General features: G+C 38.4%; 1 pseudogene; it reads left to right on the plus strand.

Moving 5' to 3' along the window:
* The first annotated feature begins 3,876 nt into the window (after positions 1–3,876).
* LOC117704999 (large ribosomal subunit protein uL30m pseudogene) lies at positions 3,877–4,362 on the plus strand (annotated as a pseudogene).
* Positions 4,363–7,440: the final 3,078 nt, after the last annotated feature.

Raw genomic sequence — 7,440 nt, forward strand, 5'->3', positions numbered from 1 at the left:
AGAAATGGGTGAGTTTTTTAGCTACATATGACATACAGACTTAAACCAAGATAAAACCAAGCATTTAAATATTATCTATAAATCATTGATTAGATTCAAGTAGCTATAAAATGTTTCAACTTAAAAAATACTAGTTCATGGATTCACTGTAGAATTTTATTGGATCTTCAAAGAACTAACACCAGTGCCAATCGAAATGTAAATTTCTGGTTTCTTTGGAGACTCATTTGTGCCATGTGATGTTTTTCTGGAAACTGTCTTATGAGACGATATTTTTATCCTGAAGCAGACATGTGATGTTTTTCTGGAAGCAGCCTAGAAAAGGGGCATGTGATGTTTTGCTAGAGGGGACGCTTGAGAGAACATGTGATGTTTGGAAAGGATATAAATATAGCCCAACAGACAGTGGATGATGCTGGATGGTATTGGTTCACCTTGTCATTTTCTTTATAGGGTTTTGCTGATGCTGGTCTTCACTGATGGTCTTCACTGATGAGACTTTGTGGTATTAGTTCACCTTGCCCCTCTTTACTGGCCATTGTTTGTCATGGCTTCATGAAGAGAAACACCACCAAAGAACTTCTGCTGGTATTCTGGCAGCTTCTTGCCCCTTCTGTGGACTCTAGACAATTGCCAGAGTTTTGTGCTTTTTTCTGGATCAAACTGTTGCTGATTCATGAGTGGTTTTTGCTAGTGGATCAATTGCCACTGCTGATTGCTGGAAACTGAGCTGCTGATATCCTGACAATACAGATTGGATTTGGTCCCAAGAATTATTTCTAAACAGATCCACATCCTCCTTTGCCCTATGATCCTTTCCTTTCCACTACCTCTAGTGGGTAGTGGCCTAGAAGTCAGATTAAAGCATTTAAGAACCCTTATTAAAAGTAGGTTTTAAAAAATATAAGCCTATAGCCACTTGAATTATTTCACAGAATTGAAAACTTCCAAAGTCTTTTAATAAAGCCAGTATTACCCTGATACCAAAACCAGATAGACACAACAAAAATTACAGAGCAATTTCCTCCACGAATGTAAATGAAAAATTCCCACTACAATACTTGTTAACCAAGTTTAAGATGAACGATGAAAAAGATCATTCATCATGATCAAGAGAGATTTAGGAATGATCTGATATATGTAAATCAATCAATGTAATGCATCACAGAAATGTTCTCAAAGACATAAATCCCTTGATTATCTCAAAGGCACAGAAAAGGCCTTTGACAAAAATCTAACCCTCCTTCTTGAAAAAAGTAATGGAAAGGCAGGTGATGGAGCAAGCACAGCTCTAGTAAATGCTATATATAACAAACCTATAGTAAATATCGTGAACTCTTTTAGTCCTTATTAAAAAGCTTTGATAAATATACCCACAGGAATGAAATATCTTAAAAAGACACGTCTACTTCTCCTTTTTACTATCAGAGTACTGAAACACCAAAGACTGGCATGTTCATAGGATCTCAGCTTAGGAAAATAAAAAGGGTGGGGCTTTGGTTCCCTGGATAGGAGGAACTTGTACCCTGGAAAGAGATTTCATATAGCTTTGTGGAACCATCAAACATTCAGAAGAAACTGGAGGTGGACAATGATGGGCAGTTACTGATTATCCTCCATCTTGACCAAGACTGTTTAGCTATGTATACCCTTTCATCTTCTTTTACCATTTAAGCCTTGTGTCAGGAGCCCAGGGATGATCTGAGTATGTGGTAGTCATTAAATCTATTTATTTGTCTCTCTTTCCAATGCATCTATATTGGAGGATTTTTTTGTGCTATTCACTACCATTTGTCTCTTTAGTTGCTCTGTTGAGGATGGGTGGGTAAGCCTAGCATGTTAGGACTGGCAGGGCCGCAGGCTCTGACCCTAAAAATTCCACAGACACTTTAAGTCATTTGCTATTAAATAGATATTAGCTGTAAATTGGGTTAATATGTCCAGTGATGATTCACTCAAGAAAACTTGTTTTCATTTTCTTAGCAGGTATCAATTGTAAATAGTTTCTTAGGCATGAGGTGTTGTGTCCATGTCCATTTCTCAGTTCTAGAATGTTGTCTGGTTTGAACCTGTTAAGAACTCATGCATGTTGTTATAGTTTTGTGAGTTCAAATGTGTATCAGTCCTGTTGTGTCCAGAAGACACTGTTTCTCTTTGGAATCATCCATGACCTTTGGCTCTTAAAATCTCTCTGTCCCCTCTTCAGAATAGACCTTGATCCCTGAGGGGAGGGGTCTCATGACGACATCCCATTTAGGACTTAATGTCCCATAGTATCTCAATCTATGCACAGTGTTCAGTTTCAGGTTGCTTTGTTCATTACTGCTTACTGCAAGAAAAATCCTCTCTAATGAGGACCTGTTCTATGAGTATAGGAATATATTACTACGAGCAACTATTATTTATTCCAGTAATTTCCAACCTCAATAAGCCCATATAAAATCCACACAATCCAGTTATTATAATTATAAACTATGTGCCTAGATTGGGCAGACCTAGTGCTGTACTAACTTATTCCCCAGCTATCAGACCCTTTGCTACCTGTGGTTTTCCCTGGCCATGCAGTTCTGCCCCATCACGTTTTTCTCCTCCTACTCTTCTTTCCTCCTCATCCCTGCTCCTTCTCCTCTCTGACTCTCACAAACCTCTTGTCCCACCTTTCCCCTCCACTGCCCAATCACAGGCTCTAGCCTTTATTGACCAGTTAGAATGGAGAGAAAGTTCACATGAGATCACCTGAATAGGTGGTTGACTGCTCATTGGGGGCAACCCTTCTCAAGGAAGCAGAATTAACATCAGAATACAAGCAGCATCAGGGCAACCCACAACAATTATTGCTATTTTTTTTCTTAGGAAATAATAGTAGTAGGTTTCTCATAGAGCCCTTGACCTATCTAGTCTTAGATTCTTGACCACTTTACCAGTGTTAGATGTGGAGTCCATCTCATGTATTGGGGCTCAAATCCAATCAAAAAGTGGTTGGTTATTCCTATAACACTTGTGCCACTGGTGCCCAAGTACAACTTTCTGGCAGCTCTCTGTTGTAGACTGCAGGGTGTGTAGCTTGGAAGTGTTGATGATTACTTTTTCCCCAGCAGCTTCCAAAGTACTTTCAGCAGGAATGCTAGTCAGCAGGGTTGAAATCAGCTTGATTTCTCCATGTCCAGTGATAGAAGAAAGTTGTGTCTTCAGCAATAGGGTCTTACTATTGCTCTGGATTTTTATCCTTAGTTTCTTCTACCACAGCTATACACAGTTCCCAAACTTGTTCAACTTTGTTATGATGCTACCTTTGTAATCCTGGATCTTTCATATCTAACTTCTTTTTATCCTTCAATTTTCAATAAAGCTTTCCTTGACAAATAAGATGGAATGCCTCTTTTAGTGACTGTTCTATAGAAGCATTTCCTTTACCCTGATCTGTAGCTAGTTTGCTTATTGTCTTGCTTATTTATCTTTTTCTACATATGTCCTCCAAGGATGGGAACTATACGTTCCTTGGTTATTGCTGTATTGCCAGTGTCCATAATGTACAACTTAAATGCTGTTAAATGGATGGGTGAATAAATTAAGTAATCGCTGTGTATCCAAGCAACCATTAAATCATTCGATATATTTTAGAAAAATGAATATACCTAAGCAAGCTTCTCAATGTAACCCTTTTAGGAACTACTCAGATGCTATCATTTTTTCCAACCACTTTTAGAATTTTCTGGAATCAGTTTTTTTAGCCTGAGGCATTTTCTTTGCATCTGGTTAATTATTAAGAAAAAAATGTGTAAAAAATTGAGCTGTTTCCACTGCTTCCAGTTGCAGAGATATTCAGTCTGGCCACAGCTGTTGCTCGCAGCCTCTAAAGAGAAGAATTACTACCCTATGGCTAGGGTTTTGAGCTCAGTATTTCAGAGGGCTCTATCTAGCCAGACTACAGACTGTGAAAATGGATGTGGAATCTCTCATTGGTAGAGTTTGGATTTGTCACAAATTTACCAGATCAAGCATTCCAGATAAATTGTTTCAGTCTATACCTGAAGATCACGAAAAATATTGTGGTGAACCCCCAGAATCCCCATAAACTGCACATTCTTACAAGAATAAGAAGTACAAAAAGGCATCCGTGCTGAGAAAAGACTATGATCAAGATGCCTAGACTACAGAAGGCACACAGCCCTTAAATTCACAAGAATATCCTGGTGTTGAACGTAAATCTGAAAGAGGTTAAACACATAATATATATCCAACCCTGAAGCTGCCACAGGGACTTCCCACAGAAGAGAATCTGTCCATCACGGCCTCAAGAGTACTGGGGAGTTGGTGGTGCAGGGGTATCTGAAACCTGTGGAGCAGGACGCAAAGTCCTGATGCCACACAGCTTCAGAACATAAATGCAGTTATTGCAGAAACTGTTCTCATTAAAGTGTATGTTATCTCCACCCTCCGCCCAAATCTGAGTGAATACTGAAACATATGAACACCAATGGATTTGGCAATCTACAATCCTCAAATCTATGTCTTACTCGATGAGACATGTCATGTTTGCAACTAACATGTTTACAGAACTCAGTATACTTCTAGAATTAACATATTTAGTTAAATAAAAAAAAATACCTGTAGACATGTCCATTCTGTATCACAGATTGGTTTTCAGTCACCATATAAATATGCAAGGAACCATCAAAGACTGAATTTTGAGACCTCTGATCCAATCCCATCCTGACACCTGTACCTCTCTAGGATACAAGTAAGTTATTTGCCTTTGTCAAGCTTTAGTTTCTTCATATACAATCAACTATTTCACTGGCTTAGGATAATTACAATATGAAAATCAATTATGAATGCCTATCTAGTGTTAGATATGTAGTAGGCTGTCAATAAGTGACAGCTGTTACTTTTGCTGTAACCAAATTCCTCCACCATACCCAAGAATTCTGCCAAGAATAAGGATAACTATTCAAAAGCTGAAACTCAGAACCGGCTCACAGTCTACTTCTGTCCACTTCAATGCACAGAACAAGCCTCAGCTTGCAGAATCTAACAACTGAGAGGAGCAAGCTTATTTCATGGCTTCTAGTGAGCCAGAAGAGAATGTGGCCTGTATACATTCCTAATGAAATGTAAACACAGTCTTCTTTGGTCTTTGGCTGCAAATCAGAATACTATTGTGAAAATTGAATTCATTTTGTATTTGCTTCAGGATTAAAGAGATTCTTATTTCCCCATCATTGATTTTTTTCTCTCCATTTTCCTTGCTCCCAGTTTATCCCAGCTCTTAGAATTAGAATGGGAGACTTTGGCTGAACACAATAGCCATTGGAACGTTGTTGGGAAGAGAAACAAAATTAACCTTTGCTGATACAGGAGAGATAAAAGTACTTCTACAGTTGTGACATTGAATTAGAAAGTTTTCATCAGATTAGACTAGAGGATCTTTGTGGCCATATACAAATTATGTTTTTTTACTCCCATTAGAATAATTTTATGTCACCTAGCCCCCATGGAGGGCACATACTAGTGGGAAAGATCGAGTTGAAAATTATTTGAGGAAAATCTTAATTTTTAACGAAGACATTGTGTTAAGTGGTTATCATAGCTGCTAATTACATTAATAGAATCTTGTACGAATATATCCTGACCATAGGGAAATGACTCTTCAAAAAATTAAGAAAGATAATTGCTGCCTTATTCTCTCTAATTATTCTGTGTTCTCTGGGATGAAAAAGATTGTAACAGTTAACTTTTGACAACATTGAGGTGGAGAGAATTTAACGGCTAGTCTCAGGTTTCAACTTGATGACTTTGAGTCCCCTGGGAGAAGGGCCTCATGGAATGCCTGTGGGAGATTTTTCTTGACTGGATCGGTTGAGGCAAAAAACCCCTCCCACTATAGGAGGCACTCTTCTATGAGTTGGGGTCCTCAAACATGTATGAGGAAAGTGAACAAAGTGAGGATAGGCATGTACTGCCTCTTCTCACTATGAATACAACACAACCAATGGCTTCAAGTTCCTGCTGTCTTATCTTACGTACCACCCTTGAACCATGAGCAAGGTATACTTCTTTCCTTAAGTATAACTAATCTGGAAAGGAAAGAGAATCTGACTTGACCCATCTTAACCACTTCCAGACTTCCAGAGAACAGCTTTTATCTTTGTGTAAAAACTTCTTTTCACTAAATTGCATGTACTGTGGGGAAGACTCATTTGTAATGGACCCCCTTTCTAAATTGTTCAAAGACCCTATGTAGATGAGGATAGCTATGGTATAGATATTTTACACACACACACACACACACACACACACACACACACACACACGCGCCTTAAACTAGAGAAATTGCTTAGAGGTTAAGAGCAATCGTTGCTCTTGCAGAGGACCTGGGTTTGGCTCCCAGCACTTGTGTCAGGTGGCTCCTAGCAGCCTGAAACTCCAGTTCCAGGGATTTGAAGCTCTGTGGCCTCTATGAGCACCTGCACTTACATAGTGCAGATAAACTCATGCAGACATACATGCAATTTAAAAAAATCTTTAAAATACTCTAAAATTAACTTTAAGTATATAAATATGTTTTCAAAAATATGCACACACTCGATGGTTTTTTTGGACATAAGTCTAAAAGAGAAGGTTAAGCTCATGTGAAAACTAAAGTTCACCACACATTGGTTCAGTCTGTTCTTGCATGCTTCTATTCATTTACAGCATGATAAACAGATAATCAGTACTAGTAAGTACTAGTACTAGTACTAGTAAGTATCTAGTAGACACAGTTCAATGAGTTCCATAAACAGGGAGGGAAATGTAACCCCTTTGTGTGTTATCATTGTTTGATTGCATATGTATCATTGTGCTTAGCCATTAATTTATAATGCTACACATTTAGCATAGTTGGGAGGGAGTATCACTAATGTTCCCTGAATAGGAACTAACAAAAATTTCCTTCTCCCCCCAACCCTGCCAAAACTGTATGATTTGCTCCTGGCCCCCACTGTTTTCTATTGACCCTTTGAAGAAAGTCCATGCTGAGGGTTTGCCTTTCCAGCAATTGTTCAGTTCTCTGGATGGGTCCTTTTGGGTAGCTGTCCAAGCTCATTAGGCTTGCACATTCAGTTCAGTCAACAGTAGCAAGCTGGTTTATATTAATATAAACAGTATTCAATGTACTACATTATAAATTCTATTTTTGTGTCTCTGTATGAATTCCTTTTTAATTTCTCTGTATGCTCACAAAGAAAGCATCGCAGAGCTTTTCAGTGAACAGCTAAATCCTTTTGAGATCACAGCTTCGATTTCTGTGGGTTCTCTGCTTGAAAGCATGGGGGTTAGTGGTTTATGTGTTAATCATATGAATCCAGCTATACACAGATTAATAAATCTTTCTGGCAAAAACATTCCAATCATATGAGCTTTGTTTTTCTTCCTAACACTTTTAAGTGTTCTTAATTC

The sequence above is a fragment of the Arvicanthis niloticus genome, chromosome 3 (genome assembly GCF_011762505.2).
Source record: "Arvicanthis niloticus isolate mArvNil1 chromosome 3, mArvNil1.pat.X, whole genome shotgun sequence".
Lineage (NCBI taxonomy): Eukaryota > Metazoa > Chordata > Mammalia > Rodentia > Muridae > Arvicanthis > Arvicanthis niloticus.